Source organism: Natrix helvetica (assembly GCF_964273705.1).
Source record: "Natrix helvetica genome assembly, chromosome: 5".
NCBI classification, from domain to species: Eukaryota; Metazoa; Chordata; class Lepidosauria; order Squamata; family Natricidae; genus Natrix; species Natrix helvetica.
In genome coordinates, this window is record NC_138551.1 from 90,489,894 (window position 1) to 90,506,750 (window position 16,857).

Consider the following 16,857-nt stretch of genomic DNA (forward strand, 5'->3'; position numbering starts at 1 on the left):
AAATGCCAGCGCGTTAAAATGGAAAGAAAGAGGAGAAACACATGAAGAATGTTTTATTTATTTATTTTTTTAAAAAAAAGAGTAGCAATAAATTTTTAAGGCAGCAGGCTCAGTAGAGTTATGAATGGGCAGAGTAGTCGAAACCTTGGGGTTGCCTGGTGTAGTTGGGGGAAGATGAGCTATTGAGTGTCATTTTATCAATAGAACCAGCCAGCCACAGCAGATGGCTGAAGAGAGGCCAGGTGGGGGGGGGGACACTGAGCAGGACAGAGACCACAAGCAAAAAGGCTACCCTTTTTGCTTCCCCCACTCCTGCCATGATAAAGAGCTCTGCTGAAGCTCCCCTGCAACAGAGAAACATAGGCAAGAACTGCTGTTTCTGTGACACACACACACACACACATACACACACACACATGCTCACATCTGACAGGTTTGCAAATCTCTTGTTAAATCATTACCAAAGCCACAAGGTCAGACAGCAAGCCGTATGCCTTGCATTAAGGTCTAAATTGGCCTTTTCTTGGCTTGTTTGCACCAGGCCTTTCAGGATGGGGGGGAGGGGGAGGTGGCTGTTTTCAGAAGAGACTTGGGTGCTCTTACAAAGTCTCACTGTCAGCCCTGTGTTTGCTTCAGAGGGGGAAGCAGCTCTTCTGGCCCCAAGATCTTAGAGGCTCGGCCATGCGTGCTTCCCTTGCTGGAGCCCAGGCAAAAGCTATGGGGAATTATGCTTCTGCAACCATAAGTAGGGGCCACGAAAGGAGGTCATTAACGCTCTGCACAATCTTTGTATTTAGGAGGCTGACGTTACACCAGAGTGGCTGCAGATTTAGATGGCCAACCACTAAATTTATAAATTGAATGCCAGCTGGGAAAACTCTGGGAGTTGAAGTCCACACGTCTTAAAATGGTCAAGGTTGGACACCCCTGATGTAACTACCCTGTTTCCCTGAAAACAAGACCTCCCCAGATAATAAACCCAATCAGGCTTTTGAGTGCACGTGCTAAAATAAGCCCTTCCCAAAAAAAAGCCCTCCCCGAAAATATTGCAACACAACAGCAGGCATGAGGTGACCATGCTCGCCGCCTCCTGCACCTCAAAAATAATAAGACCTCCCCAAAAATAATGTCAAGTGCTTATTTCGGGGGGGGTGTCAAAAGAAAATAAGGCCCTGTCTTATTTTCAGGGAAACATGGTAGCACAATAGTTATAGGAAAATCCATGTTGGTTGGTTGGTTGGTTGGTTGGTTGGTTGGTTGGTTGGTTGGTTGGAGGGAGGAATGGAGGGAGGGATGGAAGGATGGAGGGATGGATGGAAAGACTGACATGACATAACATCACACCTGGGATAGTGAATTTCCAAACCAAAAATTCCAACCAGTCAACCTGACAATAACTATTGTAACTTCGAACTGTCGCTAAACAAAGTCATAAATTGAGGATTATCTGTATAATCTAAACTGTTTAGTCTACTTGATCATGCATTCATTCACTTCTGTTTCAAATTTCAGTAAAAGTTTAGCTATTGTATGTTTATCATTTGTATACAATTCTAACCAGTTATTGTCTTGATTTTATTTTACATTTCCCTTGACAAAATTCTAGTATTTCAGAATACTACCTTTGTGTTTGCTTGTTTCTTCTGGTCCATAAAAGGCTTCTTGTTCTCAGAGCCACAAGGATGTTTATATCTATTCCATATTCTCAATATGACACCCAAAAAAAGTGGTATAAAATTTGATCACTGAGTCCCATCAAAGGCTTCAGATGATGCCATATGGAAGGCTGGAAAACTTAAGAAAGCTCTTCTAAGGTGAGAGAATTGAGTGCAAATACTCACTACTACATATTGTAATAGAGAAGTTGAAATAAGGCAATCCAACCGGTCAGTCCTAGAGGAGATCAACCCTGACTGCTCTTTAGAAGGCCAGATCCTGAAGACGAAACTCAAATACTTTGGCCACCTAATGAGAAGGAAGGACTCACTGGAGAAGAGAATGCTGGGAAAGACTGAGGACAAAAGAAGAAGGGGACGACAGAGAATGAGGTGGCTGGATGGAGTCACCGAAGCACTCAGTGTGAGCTTAAATGGATCCAGAGGATGATAGAGGACAGGAAGGACTGGAGCAGTGTTTCTCAAACTTGGCGACTTTAAGTCCTGTGGACTTCAACTCCCAGAATCCCCCAGCCAGCATAGCTGGCTGGGGAATTCTGGGAGTTGAAGTCCACAGGACTTAAAGTCGCCAAGTTTGAGAAACACTGGACTGGAGGAACGTTGCCCATGGGGTCGCAATGGGTCGGACATGACTTCACAACTAACAACCACAAAAGGCTCCAAATGCCTAGAGATAATGACTGTAGCCATGAAATAGACACATCCTCTACTTGGGAGAAAGACCATGACAAGTCTAAGAAAAAGTTTAAAGTACATAACAAACCAACAACAAGAAGTATGTTGGCCATGAAGGGGACACACGGCTATAAAAACTGGACCATCCAAAAGGCTGACTGATAAAGCCTTTGAAATGTGGTTACTGGAGAAATTGGTTGTGAACACCTTGAATTAAAAGAAAAAATAATTCAGTTTAGAAAAAAAGTAAAACAAGACTGATCACTGGAATAATGAAACTAAAGCTGAAATATTTTGTACATAGAATGGAGAGACAAGTGTCACTGAAGAAAATCCTGATGCTTGAAAAACATAGAAAGTATTTTTAAAAGACAGCCAATGAGTGACGTTATGCCGTAGTAGCAATAGTAATGAGATTAATTGCTCATTAACCAAGAAAAAGCTTATAAGAACACAGAGAAGCAGTTACTGGTGTCCAATGAATGGAAACAAATGAAGAACTGGACAATCATCATAACACCTGTGCTTCAAAAACCCAGGTGGCTATTAGATGCCAACAAAGTTTTCTCCATGGTCCCGCTCCAATCTAGCATTCAGGTAGATTTTTACAGCCCAGATTGGCTAATCCTAGCTTCAGATTCTTAGCTGGACTCCTGCAGTTGGCCCTCTTTTTCACAATGCTTTGCTTCTCATTCTTTGAAATAACTAATACTATATATTTTTTTGTTTCTTTGGATCCAGGACTAACATGGACTCGGTTCTCTCTCAGTATTGTTCTGGACATTATCTACCTGGTTGGCAGCAGATGAGGGATGTATAACCGCAGTCAGCTGAGTTGATCTAAGAGTTGCCAGCCACAGATAACGCATGCACTTTGTCTTCCCCTTTCCCATTCCTGAACGACAGCTCTGTTCTCCAGGTATGCCTGATCAGATGTGACCATATCTTGGGACGAAGACCTTATCAGTGGTATTTCCAGCTCTTGGCCTAAAACACCTGTTTTAATCCATTAATCTCCTAACTCAGGCAAAAGAGGGCTTGTTAGGAGAACAGGTTATTTGCTGACCTCGCAAAATGGTTGAAGGAAACCAAAAGCGTGATGTTTCACTCCTCTCTACCTGCTGTTGCTAAGCAAGCAAAACTGCTAATTGTTTTTTTTTAAATATAAATGACAGGTTGGAAACACAAGAATTGGAATACATGTGTTTGTGTGAGTGTGTGTGGGGGGGTGTATTTGTCCTGCAGAGGAGAATTTCATGATCCTTTAGAGGATTCTATTATAAAGAAGGGACAGAGCAAAAATAGAATAGCAACATATACCGAGACCACAATTGTACTCTTGAGAGAGAGAGAGAAAACCCTCTGAAATAGCTCTTTTTATAAGCATTAAAAAAGTAATGGGGCACTGGAGGGAAGAGAGTTTTTATTATATATGAGAACAGGACGATTTCAAGACTCTGTTCTGTCCAAAATCTTCCATGCTCATAGTAGAGAAAAAAACTCCCTCCAATCAGATTATCAATATATGCAAGAAGAAATGTTGCATTGGAACATAGTGTTGTGGCCCACCAGCGGCCAGCAGAGCTGGTGGCAGACTCAGGCAGTGAGGAGGTTGGGGAGAAACATGGGCCAGTCCTGGAGTCTGGGGAAGGCACTGATGGAGACTCTGTGTCGGAGGCAGAGATGGGGCCAGGGCCCTCCGACAGTTATCAGCTGCCTTCAGAGTTGGATATCAGTGGGGCAGAGGAACAGCTGGAGCCTGTTCCCAGTGTGTGCAGGTGCAGAGCTGCCAGGAGAAGGGAACAGTTAAGGAACAAGGGCAAAGTTGGGAGTAAAGTCACAGGTGGACGGTGAATGGCCCCTCCCATAGGGAATAAAGATGAGCAAAAGGGGAGTGGAGTTTGCAGGAGACAATTAGTTCATCAGGGTGAAGATCTGTTCCTGACTTCTTGCCAAGTATTGTCTGCTACAGAGTGGCATTTGGAAGATATCGGCCTGGCAACTCTCCAAGACTGATCAAGGTCTGCAGTTGTGAAATCTCTTGAAAGAGTGTTGGCCGGGACTTTGCTGGAGAGGAATTCCCTTTAAACTAAATAAAAGAGGTTTTATCTGGACGAGGAGTCAGCTTCATGCTTTTGGGAAGCCAAGGTCAGAACAGACATACAAACAAATTTGTACAGGTTTCCTTGGCCTGCTTTTTGATAACTTGCTATATTCTAAAAACTTGTATTCTGCTTCATCTTCAGTTATATAGTTTGACTGTAAGAGTTGCTTTGGAGAGTGAGATGAGTGGCATATGCAATCAATCGAGCAATCAATAATCAACCAATTTCATGCAAAGGAATTCACCAATTTGCTCATTGTAGTCTTGCCTGTTTTTAGTTTTCCCTAAATTCTGAGCCATAAAGTACAGTCTTCAATACAAAAATTAGAGTCCCTATTAACAGAACGATCTGGAAAAACCCAAATACATCAGGGCTGCCTGACATGTCTCACTGACTCTAATTTTAGTAGGACCCCTTAGGACATACCGTATTTTTCAGAGTATAAGACAAACCTTTTTCCCCCAAAAAAAGAGGGTGAAAATCTAGGTGCATCTTATACACTGAATATAGCATTTTTGGCCTCCTGAAACCCCGCCTCCTTCACAAAAATGGATGTGCAGAGGGTTTGGGAGGCCTGTAAAGTGCTCCTGGGGGCTGGGGAGGGCAAAAATGAGTGAACAACGGGGTTTTTTTGTTCATTTTGCCCCCACCTCACAGCCTCCAGGAGCACTCCACAAGCCTCCCAAAGCCTATGCATAGCCTGTTTTTGGAAAAAAAAAATAGGCCTGTTTTTTGCTCATCTCCTCCCCCCCCCCAACCCCCAGGAGCACTTTGCAGGCTTCTCAAACTCTGCATGCCTGTTTTTCACAAAAATGAGGCGTGCAGAGGGTTTGGGAGGCCTGCAGAGTGCAAAAACCTTTTTTTTTTAATTTACGTCTTCAAAATCCTAGTGCGTCTTATACTCTGAAAAATACGGTAGGTTCAGTGTTTAAACATTTTTAATGCACCATTTGGTTAAATTCACCTTATTTATAAAACAATTAGTTTGATTTAGATTTAATTAGCAAATTACGAATCCACAATCAGGTAAGTTTGCTCAAAATATTACAATATGGTTGGTTGGTTGGTTGGTTGGTTGGTTGGTTCATTCAATAGTTCATTCATTCATTTACAGGACTTACACACCATTCTAATCAATTAATGTAAATCACTTTTAAAAAACAACATTGTACATTATATGTAAAAGGAGAAGGCATTCTCAGAAAAATAAAAGGAAGTCATCATCAGGGGGCACAGTGACACAGAACTGGATTTCATGGCTTCATGCAACCACCGAGGTATTAAATTTTCTGAAGTGTATGTATGGGTTGTAATAGTCTGTGAGAATATCCTTCAAAGGCACAACGAAGGGGAGCTGAGCCCCCAAAAGGAATGGGGGCATGGCAAACATCTCAGAAGAGACCCCCCCTCCACTGGCCTGGATTGTAAAAGTGAGGTGGAGGAAATGTTCTTTCAGATGTGCAAGATTCTGTTACTGTAACCTTACAATAAAGGTAGTATTATTACTCATGGTTGATGCTTCTAGTCTAGACCAGGGATCTCCAACCTTGGCAACTTTATGACGTGTGGACTTCAACTCCCAGAATTCCTCAGCCAGGGCTAGGTCTAGACTACTTCAAAGGACTGACAGGTTTGAGTTTGCGCAACACACTAACACAGGGCTGAAATCCTCCTGGTTCAGCCCAGTTTGGCTGAACCAGTAGGGACGACTGTCCTTGGTTCTGCGAACCGATAGTAAAAAAAAAAAAAGGTTCTGAGGATCGCGCAGCTCAACTGTGAGCCGCGCAGCTCTTTTTTTCACTTTTTAAAGCCACACCCACCAAGTCACGTGAACCCCCCCCACCAAGCCACTCCCACAAAACCGTTATGAAAAATTTTTAGATTTCACCACAGCACTTACTCCCACAATGGTTTAGGATCTCTGAACCATGTTGTGGACCAAAGGAAGCATAGCATCTTTGGGGTGAGACTAGCAACATTATTCAGGCAGAATTTTTTTCAAGGATCTAGCACATTGATGGCTAACCTTTTCTGGACTGAGTGCCCAAAGCGTGTGTGTGTGGGTGCAAATGCATGCACGCAGGCCAGAACCCCCAAAATGCAAAGCACACAGGGGCCCGCGTATGGACCCTGCGTCCGTGCATGCACACATTTCCCCTGCATGTGCCCTGCCCCCCACATGCACCATTTGCCCCCATGTATGTGTGCCCCCCCAGGCATGCACATGTAGGGCCCCCCACATATGCTCTGCGCAGCAGAGCCTCGAAGACAAGGTGGCTGGTGGGAGGCGCGCATGCATGGGCGGCAGAGCTGAACTGGGGTGACAGCTCATGTGGCCACAGAGCTGCAGCGGTGGGTTCCAGATCCTGGTGTCCACCACATGAACGCACGCAGCCCATGCACACAGTGCGTGCATGCATCCTTACCTCTTGCGATGCCTCCGTGACTCTCCAGCTGCACGGAAGTGCCGAAGAGCTCAAATACAGGTAAGGAGGGCGGGTGGGTGGGCCCTCCGTAGCACTGTACCAGAATGGTATCCAGTGCTCCCAGAGGGCACCGGTACGCCCGTACCAGGGCGTATCGCCTGCAACCCCCCACTGCACCTCTGGCACGCATGCCATAGGTTTGCCATCACAGATATAGCAGATTTCCGATGTGATATTGCAAAGTGCAAACATTCCCTCAACTCAAAATAACTGATGTCAATACTATCATGACTGGAAATCTAAACCACTATTAGCACTGAATGGAATTAAAAAATGCCACTTAATTTTTTATTCATACTCCAAAGGAGTACGCATATACACACAGTTGCCTTTCAGCAATGTACTTACTTATTTGTCATATAGGTCTTAAAGGAAGATACGGCCGCTTTAAAGAAATTCCCAGACTTCCCTTTGTTACTGCAAAAGAGGGAGGAGTTGTAGAAGAAGCAGAGAACAAAAAAAAGCGCACAAAAAAACCCCAACAACAAAATAGAAAGAAAGCAACAGAAAGAAGTTTAAAGTGTGAATGACATGTTTTCAGGCCCTGGCGTTACAATCCTGAATCCTGAGGTGATTTGCACAAAGAAAGGGAACAAATGAGCCGGAGTTTTATGCTTGGAGGACAGTGAATGCATAACCATGTTTTAAAACTAATCAAGAACTCTTTTGATTGTCATTATAGCAGACAAGAAGGAAAGAACTAGGAAGAGAGACTTTCAAGTTTTGGAAACAATCTTGATGTTATTATTTTTTAACTAGCTGATAACCCGGCATTGCCTGGGTATTTATTTCTCCTAATCCTATATTAGACAGGAAAAGCCCCGATTTTGTTGAAAATGACCGGACAAAACGTAATCTCTAATGTTGGATTTTCCCCCTTGCCAGAGGGAGCCCCTTTGTGGTGTACTGTGAAGGCATTACCATGGCAACTCCACTGCGCTGTACAATAGAAGCCATTTTATGGCGTATGGTAGAAGCCATTTTAAGACACAACAGGTGTATTTTAACAGAACACACACACCCCAAGGGCAGTGGTAGGTTTCAATTTTTTTTGCTACCAGTTCTGTGGGTGTGGCTTATTTTGTAGGCATGGTCTGGCGGTCATGTGACCGGGTGGGAGTAGCTTAGTGGCTTAGAGGTCATGTGACTGAGTGGGAGTGGCTTGGTGGTCATGTTGACTGGGTGGGAGTGGCTTGGCAGTCATGTGACTAGGTGGGAGTGGCCAATTTAGCTGTCCATTTTGCCAATTTAGCAGTCCATTAAACAATACAGAAGCAGCCCCCTTTTCTATTCTTTTTAATACTGCATGAAGTTTTTGTTCTAGGTTTCTTTTTACTTGGGGGGAAAGGTTGGCAATGCCTGGGGATTTCTGGGAATTTCTCCTCTGTGTTAGAAGCACCAAAATAACCAAGATAATATAAGGTCTCCTGCTGGAGCAGGGGGTTGGACTAGATGACCTCTGACGTCCCTTTCAGCCCTGGATTGCTGTGCTGTTTCAAAGCATCCTCTGAAGCTGCAGGTTTGTGGTCCTTCCTTCCTCTCCTTCCTCTCTCTCTCCCTCCCTCCCTCCCTTCCTCTATCCATCCATATCTCATTCACTTTCCTTTCCCTTCCCTCTTTCTCTCTTCTTTCCTGTTAAGAACCCCAGAAGGTCTTTGGTAGGAAGAAGAAAAGCGAGACGTTTTGAAACTGAGAACATGCCCATTGATCATCTGGCATTCTTAGAGCTCCACTATTGATTAGCTTAACCTGAGCCTAAGGATAGCTTGCCACACTTTCAATAAGCTCTCAACTCAAGCTCCTTGCCAGAGGTCCTCTCTGGCAACTTGGCAACTTTAAGACTTGTGGACTTCAACTCCCAGAATTCTCCAGCCAGCAGAGCTGAATTCTGGGAGTTGAAGTCCACAAGTCTTAAAGTTGCCAAGTTTGCAGACTTCTGCTCCTGCACTTGGGGATCCCCAAACAGTGAGGATTTCTTTCTTTCTCCTATTTTTTGCTCCTAGGGGGCTGCAGGGAGACTTGCTAGGCACCCCCCCACACACACACCCTATTTTGGGCCTAGCAGGCCTGCCTGAAGACTCCTGGGAGCAAAAACGGGAGAAAGAAAGAAATCTTCACCATTAGTCAACTACTGCTAACTACCAAGACACTTTCAATCAATTTTCAATTTCAGCCAACGGATCCTCATTGCTGACAAATTTATAACAACTCTAAATAAATAAATAAAGTCTGAGAGTATCTCCTTCACAAGATCCATCTTAGTTTGCATTTCAAACAAACCGTAACAGCAATGTGGTTAACATTGGCAGCTATTGGCTTGTGCATGACACATCCACAACAATCCTTTGAATTTCTGAAAAATCAGACTCATGGCTCTTGTTTTTCAGCACCATGGTCAGTGGCCAGTACTCTGCTTTTCTTCATTGAAACAAATCCAGGTTTTGTTATACTTTTGCAGCAAGCCACATGCATGTAACATCTTAGTGAATGAGAAGCTGTTTCACAGAGAGATACCAAACCAAGTGGGTTAGAAAATATACCAGCCACCTATATTATAATTCAACCCACTAGTTTAGGGGTTCCCAACCGGGGGTGTGAGACAGTATTCCAGGGAGTGCCAAAACCTGGGTTTCAAATTATAGTGTATATGCATAATTATATGCATATAATTATTTAATTTTGTAAGAGGTGCAAGAATATATCAGAAGCATTCTAGGGGTACAGAAAAGGTTATTAGAAAACCCCTGCACTAGCTGAATATTTTAGGCCGTTACAAAAATAGTTGACTTGAGAAGTTTCACTAAGGAGGGTGGGATTATAGGACAGAAATGCTGAAAGTTATGAGATGGGAGTATTTCTGTGGGCCAGATTTGACCTTCATAAGCATTTGAGATGAGAGAAGACAGCTTTGCCTGATACGATGCAAATGTTCCCTGACGATTGCAAACACCAAAGAGGTTGACAGAAAGCATTACTGCAGATCCCAGCCCAGAAATCAGACTGGTTCTCCGAAGTTCCATATGTGCCGTACAATTTCCACCATCATCCACAGCTAATGAAGCACATCCAAATGATTGGAATAAACGACATGAGAGTTGAAGGAAGCATATCCTCTACATTATTCTCCTTAGAAGGAAAGTATCATCATCGTTTAACAACTCCACAATCCCTTGCGGGGTTGAATCTGGTCAACTGAATGGAGCTAGTTTTAATGGCCAGATGCCCTTCCTGTCGCCAGAGTGGAATTTAGTTCAGCAGATATATTCTCAGTGTGTCCAGAGAGAGAAATATCTGCCTCTACCTAGGATCAAACTCACAGCCTCCTGATTGTGAGACGAGCGCTCCACCTCTAGGCCACCATACCACTCTTCCTTAGAAGGAAAGTATGACTTTCTTAAATAATAAATATATAGAAAGGTTCCAAGAAGCCTTGGACTGATTCAGAGGCATTGGAAAGAGAGGGAATTAAGATGCAAGAAAAGACTGTAAGATGCATCAACAAATTACCCCCAGCAATGTTTCTCAATCTCAGCAACTTGAAGATGTCTGAACTTCAACTCCCCAAATTCCTCCAGCCAGAATTCTGGGAATTGAAATCCACACATCACCGAAATGCTGAGGTGAAGAAACACTGCCCTAGATGCTTAGCATTGAGTGGCCCTGTGTATATGAAGGTCAGGAGAAGAAAGCAAGTAAATCTGGGAGTAAACCTGGAGCATATGCAGGTGGACTAATGGTTGAAGACTCTGTCACCCACCAATTCTTTTTCGGGTCACCAACATCCACTGTATGCATTCATTAATTTGTAACCTTTAGCTAATGCCTTGGCTCTAAATTCACTGGACTAGAAAAGTGTCCCATTGAAATCAATGGGGTCTATTCCTCAGCAAATGTGTCAGGTCAAGATGCCTACAATATGCCTCCCATCCTCCATTCTTTTGATTTGGTTCCTCTGCCCTCCCTCCATTGTCAGGCAAACATAGGGAAATGAGTCAAAGGCCACCCATTCAAGAGAGTTAAGCCCGAATCCCTCACATAAAACATTCCTCTCTTCATTAAAGTAATTGAATTCCTGACTTCGGGGGTGAAGGCCTAAGCTTCTCGACATTAAGAAAAACCCACTACCCCGAAGCGAAAAGATATTGGTTGAAAATACAGAATTGGTTGCAGGAGTTAACTAAATGTCAAATAGAATTCAAACCAGAAATGTTTCTCCTGGAGATAATTAAGGCGAAGTACAATAGAAACTTAAAAGTACCTGATGTTACACATAATAACGGCAGCCAGGATTGCTTTCGCGCAGTATTGGAAGAAGCATAGTATTCCACCAGAGGGATTAGTAATCCAAAAAATATATGACTGTGCAGAAATGGACAAACTCACCTTAGAGTTAAAGGGAAAGGATGATTTCGAATACTATGCAGTATAGGAGAAATGGTATGAATGGATAGACAATAGAAATAAGAAATGGAAATGCACATAGGGTCAGAATGTTTGGAAATAGAATGTGTAAATATTGAATATTGATTCCAGTTGTATGGATAATGTCACCGATCTGTTAATCACGTGATAGAGACATAGAAAAATGTGCAATAAAAATATTTATTAAAAAAAAAAAAGAACAACCCCTGATTTGTCAGTTTATGAAAGCGCTCATCCTAGGTCCTCAACGTCCTTTGGCATATTGGAATAAGGGGCTGGTAGGAAATAATCAAGCTTTCGAAACTGGGGAGCATAAAAATAAATGCCCTGCAAAAGCCATTCGGAGGGGGCAGGTTGTAAACCATCTCAGACAGACAGGAATCCCAGTTTAAGCTGCAGTTTTGCAAGGCTGCTTTTTCTGAGCAGGGCGAAGCACGGAGCTATGTGCGTGTGCCTTTGTCCCCAAATAACCAAATTTCTTTTGTTCTACAAATTGCCTCAATGGGGTCTTTTTAGTCGCTTGGCCAAGAGGCCTCCAACTGACATCAGTTAGCATGACGATTGACTTTTTGGCCCAGGAGCCTCCCTTTGTTTATGGGGTGGATGGCAAAAGAGGCAGCGGGAGAAGGCAGAGAAAAGAGAGGCGCCATAAATCTACCTAGAACAAACTCAGTCTGGGGAGTTAACAGTGGAAGAGGAGGAGGGCAGGCTGAAGGAGGGAGGGGGAGCCAAGATTCATGGCTTTTAAGCTATGCATTCTTTAACCTAGACAAAGCCTTTAGACTTAGAGAAGGAGGGGGAACTCTACAAGAGGAGCAACCATCTTTTTTCCCCGTAAAACCAAAAAGGTTGATTGGACAAAGTCAGATATAGGACACGAATGGCAATTGAGTAGAACTCATCTTGCCAAATCTCTCTATATAAAAGCAAAATACCACTCACGCATCATCACAAAATCTCCAGAACTGTAAAGCCTACAAATTTGAAATTTGGCACATACAGTATGCTCCTCTTGGCTTCTAGGTGCTTGCTGGAAGTTGGAAAACGGGCCATTTTCCAGCCTCCGGAGGGCATCCAGGGGGCAGGGGAGGCCGTTTTCACCCTCCCCAGGCTCCAAGAAAGCTATGCGCACATGTGCGGGGCAGCTGGCGGGGGTTGCATGTGCATGCACAGGGGGCACAGCATGGGGGGCATTAAATGATGGGGGTGGGCAAGCGAGCAAGGGCGATAGCGCACGCATGCGTCCTTTTGGCACCCAAGATGAAAAACGTCCACCATCACTGTCATAGGGTGTCCCCAAAGGCTTGAAGAAATGTTATGATTTAATCTTGAGAAGTCTTGGTGGTCCAGGGCTGTGGTTGGTGGCCATAAATGGTATTTAAACAGGGGGTCTGTTATGAAGAAAAGATTGAGAACCACTGTCATACACTTTTGGCCATGTCATCTGGGATTTGCAGGCCCACAAGAGTGGAGACCCACGGCTTCTCCCTCCTGAATGAAAGGAAGAGCCCAATGGGGCGCAAATCAGTTTCTCATATACAGCTGTATACAACTGCAGTGAAATATTGATTTTTGACTTGAATGTTCTCTACTTCCTTTAACTGGCACAATAGCTGCTTGTTTTGTTTTTTGCTACTTGCTCTGAGAGAAGTGGCTCAGTGGCTAAGACGCTGAGCTTGTTGATCAGAAAGGTCGGCAGTTCAGCGGTTCAAATCCCTAGCGCCGTGTAACGGAGTGAGCTCCCGCCTCTGCCAACCTAGCAGTTCGAAAGCATGTAAAAATGCATGTAAAAAAGCAAGTAGAAAAATAGGGACCACCTTTGGTGGGAAGGTAACAGCGTTCTGTGCACCTTCGGCATTTAGCCACATGACTACGGAGATGTCTTCAAACAGCCCTGGCTCTTTGGCTTTGAAACAGAAATAAGCAATGCCCCCTAGAGTCGGGAACGACTAGCACATACGTGTGAGGGGAACCTTTACCTTTACCTAGGAAAGGAGCAGCTCTTATCACCAGAACTGTCAGAAATATTCTGCTTATGGTTTTACAGATGAAATCTCCAAGCTTTCTAGCCTGTTCGATGCATTTAGGCTGTTGAGGTCTTACCATTACTATTTACCCTTACTAAGGGTAAGTTGAGGTCTTACCCTTATTACCCTGACTAATTCTTAAGCATGGGTCTGGGAATGATGGGCCATCTTGGAAGCAAAGGAGATGCTGGAAGCTGACATTTTGCTTTGCAGCCTGCAAGCTTCTCATCTTTATTTTTTTAAGTAGCCAGGTGGAACTAAAAAATCAGCCTGAAGACTCCAATTCTAAAGGACATTTGGATGCAAAAGGAGAAGTGCGGAGAAAAGCAACAAAAATGATAAAAGGGTCTGCAGGCTAAATTGCATGATGAACAGTTCAGGAAGCTAAGCTGTCTAGTCTATGGAAGAGAAAGATTAGGAGTGACATGATATCAATTTTCCAGTACTTGAGGGGCTGTCACCGAGAAGAGGGGATTGACTTATTCTGCAAAGCACCAGAGGGCATAAAAAGAAGCAATGGATAGAAGCCTGTTAAAGAGAGAACCTAGAAGTATGGAGAAAGTTTCTGATCATGAGAACAATTAATCAATGAATTTGACTAGGATGGTATTAGATGCCTGTCTTGAGTCATGGGTTGATCCAGAGACGGGCTTCAAAAATTTCAGCAAGGGGTTCTCTGCCCGGTTGCTGGGTGGGCATGACCATGGTGGGCATGGCCTAGTCTGCCTCCTGCACCACGGTGGGTGGGGGGAGCGTTTTTGCCTTCCCAGGCTCTGGAGGCTTTCCTCTGGGAGAAAACTGCCTCCCCTGGGCTCCAGAGGCCCACAGGAGGCTGGAAACGGGCCCATTTCTGGCCTTCCAGAACTTCCGGGAGACCCGTTTTCCCCCCTCTCCGAGTCTCCGCGCAGCCCTGCACTTTCCTCACATCCAAATGGGCCATATGGAGACTTCTGGGAGGGGAGGGGTGGGATTTGGAGGTTCTCCAAACCAGCCATTACATTAGCTAGGGTTTCTTCCAAGCCCGGGCGAACCCACAGCAGCCCACCCCTGGGTTGGTCTAGAAGACTTCCAAGGTCCCTTCCAGCTCTATGATTCTATCGTCTTCTTACCTGCTGCTGATAACAACTCTTTTTGGACTCAATAGATATCAGCATATATCTTAAAGCCCCTCGTCAATCCTTTTTTCTGGCATCACAAAAACACTTTCAGCATTTAGGCTGTCTTTCCCTTCCCTTAACTTCTGCTTCTTGCAAGGTTGGGGGGGTCTCCTAACCCAGGAGTCTCTAACCTTGGTAACTTTAAGACTTATGGACTTCAACTCCCAGAATTCCTCAGCCAGCAAAGTTGAAGTCCGCCAGGCTTAAAATTGCCAAGGTTGGAGACCCCTGTCCTAACCTACATTTTCAATGCCCTGCCTGTCCTCTTGCTCATGATGGCTACTCATCCCTTGAAATGTCTCCTGCAATCTCATATGAGGAGAGGTTTAGCACTCTGCCTAATTTGTATGAATTGTTGCCTTTTCTTGCTGTCATTTCCCCAGGTTGTAGCTATAACTTGCTATGCCTGAAGGCTCCTGGTACAATTGTTACTCTTCCACTCAGCCTGGCAAACATGCCTAATCATCATCCATTAATCTTAGCTTAGTCAATCAAATCACCAAGAATGGAACAACAGCATCCTTCACATATACGTTAGCTATTCAACATTTGATACTTTAATATAGGGTGGCTCAGTGGCGAAAATGCTGAGCTTGTCAGTTAGAAAGGTCGGCAGTTTGGTGGTTCAAATCCCTAGCGCCGCATAACGGAGGGAGCTCCCATTACTTGTCCCAGCTTCTGCCAACCTAGCAGTTCGAAAGCATGTAAAAATGCAAGTAGAAAAATAAGGACCACCTTTAGTGGGAAGATAACAGCATTCCATGCCCCTTCGGCATTTAGTCATGCCAGCCACATGACCACGGAGACATCTTCGAACAGCGCTGGCTCTTTGGCTTTGAAACGGAGATGAGCACTGCCCCTTAGAGTCGGGAATGATTAGCACATATGTGTGAGAGGAACCTTTACCTTTACTCTAACATAGCCTCCAGTTCTTGCGCTCTCCTCAACTTTTGTGAGCTGTTGGGAACATCTGGAATTTTGAGGTGTGTTTTCATGACTTTTTTGGGGAGGGAGAAGAAACTACCAAATAAAAATCAAGCAAAATCCTATTTGCCATCATCTTTTGCATTGCAATCCTGCAGGATGCTTCCTACTGACCTTGCTTACCTTTGTCCTTTTTCTGATCACATGGCTGAGAAAATATGAATGGCAATCTTCAATCCTTTATTTACATTATTCACATGTCATCTGATAGAATGAATGAGCAATTGTGCTATTCTATACCCTACATTTCACCCACCTTTGAGACTTTGCTAACTCTCCCAATAGAACTGCTCCATTGTGGTGCAAATAATTCTTCTGCACCTATGCATCATCTCTGTTACTCTATGTCAGGGGTGTCAAACTCAAGGCCTGTGGGCTGAATCCGGCCCGCGATGTGTTTGGATCTGGCCCGCAGGGCTGTCCTGGTCTACCCAATGCAAAGAGGAAAGATCGGGCCAACGTAGCTTTGGCCCAGTCTACCCAATGCAAAGAGGAAACATGCCAGTGGTTTGGGGAGTGGCGTCAAGCTGGCCATGCCCTCCCAGTTGGTCACACCCAGCCAGTCAGCCATGCTCACCCAGCCCCCCGAGGTCAACCACAGCCCACAATGAAATTGAGTTGGACATCCCTGCTCTATGTAGTCTCACTTTTACTTCTTGCTTTAATTTTATAAATGGAAATAATGAGTATATAGAAATTTGTTGTTAATATTATTACTACCACCACTGCTATCACTACTATCTATTGGTATGTATTACTAAAAGTCATGTGTCTGTCTGTAACTTTCAATTGAGCAAAATGATGCATCACAGGGCAACCATTTTTAAGGTAACACACCTCAAATGGGCTAATTTAAAGAATGTGTCCAAAATTCAAGACCCATGTCTCCTGGGGGATTTAAATTTGCCATGTTGTGGCCACTTTCGTCGTGTACAAGATGCATAATGACAATGAAGGCTTTGACTTGACTTCAGTGCTACCATGCTACTGTAATCAGTCATGGACACATCATCGTGTCCATGTCATCCAGTCATTTCCTACAAGGAAATATCAATGGGGCAGGAAGTTAATGGTCACTCCTGCTCTGAATGCTTTTTTTGCCCATCCTTGGTCATTCTGCTTCTCTCTTTAGGTAAGGAAATATCTCTGAAACAATGACCCAACAGGGCATAAATTGTCTAGTTACACAAAAACTATCAAAGGGAAACATTAAGTGGCATCTTAATGGGGAAAGGGAAAAATAGCAGCTTCAGGACAAAACTGGAGAGTGTTTTGGTAACAGAGGCTACAAGACAAACCATGGAAGAAAGGTCAACAATGTTGAA